The sequence below is a fragment of the Myodes glareolus genome, chromosome 16 (genome assembly GCF_982192425.1).
Source record: "Myodes glareolus chromosome 16, mMyoGla1.1, whole genome shotgun sequence".
Taxonomy (NCBI): domain Eukaryota; kingdom Metazoa; phylum Chordata; class Mammalia; order Rodentia; family Cricetidae; genus Myodes; species Myodes glareolus.
This window is the reverse complement of record NC_142041.1, coordinates 41,505,043-41,506,114: the sequence shown is the minus strand read 5'-3', so window position 1 is coordinate 41,506,114 and position 1,072 is coordinate 41,505,043. Positions and strand designations below refer to the sequence as shown.

The following is a 1,072-nucleotide window of genomic DNA, read 5'->3' as shown; positions in this document are numbered from 1 at the left end:
ACGGCCGGCAAGTTCATAAAGGTTGCTCACTATCACGGAGCATCAGAGAAATGCAAATCAAAGCCACAATGAAACACAACCTGTTCTGGTTTCATTTCTGCTGCTGTAATAAACTACCCGGACAAGACGCAAATCAGGAGACCAAGGGTTGACGTTGGCTTCCAAGTCTAGATTATAGACCATATAGACCACCGTTAGAGCGGACCTGCAGCAACAGAGCTTAGGGCTGTTGTCTGCATGACACCCACAACCAAGAGCAGAGAGAAATGCCTGCCTGCCTGCCTGCCTGCCTGCCTGCCTGCCTGTGCTCAAATCCATTTCCCTAGGCTTATACAATTCAGGATGCCCTATCGAATGGTGCCATCCACAGTGGGCTGGATCTTCCCACATCAATTAAGTAAGACACCTCCTCCCAGGTTTGTCCACGGTCCGACTCGAATTCGACTGTTCCTCATTGCGAGTTTTTCACAGGTGATCCAAGGTTGTGTCAATTTGCAATTAAAGCTAAGCATCACACTACCTTGTAACCATAGGATGGCTGTTATCTCACACACACACACACACACACACACACACACACACACACACACACACACTATTCCTCTGGAGAGGCACAGTGGGACGGGACTGTGGGCAGTAGACTAAAGGAAATAACAATTAATTGCAACCCATGATCTGAATTTGGCTCCTTTGGACTTTGAACCCAAGGCTTTGTGAATACACTCTACCAACTAAACGACATCCCAGCCCCTGGTTTTGACCTTATTCCAGAATGGGATGGTTGGGGCGGTTGGTGAAAATCCTAGGGCGTGTGAGTTGGAAGGCAGGGGCATCACAATGCCGGCTTCTTGATTTATCAGGTGATCGTGTGGTGTTGCTGCTTGAGAACCTAGGCACCGGTGCGTGCAGGGCTCAGTGGAGCATCATGTTGACTCCATTTAGCCAAGGACGGAAACAATGAGGAGAAAACACGGCACACGTCTGAAAACACCACAGTGGAACCCGTTAATTTATATGCTGGTCTGAAAACTTCGTTAAAAAATGAAATGAAATAAAATATTCAGAAAAACAA

General features: G+C 47.4%; 1 long non-coding RNA gene across 2 annotated transcripts in view; it reads left to right on the top strand.

Moving 5' to 3' along the window:
- Nucleotides 1-1,072, top strand: part of LOC125391189 (uncharacterized) — a 10,489-nt gene extending 9,417 nt beyond the window's left edge. For both annotated transcript variants that reach the window (XR_014997350.2, XR_014997351.2), the window contains one exon: nt 1-1,072. This exon is cut by the window's left edge and continues 179 nt beyond it. This is a non-coding gene — a long non-coding RNA (uncharacterized LOC125391189).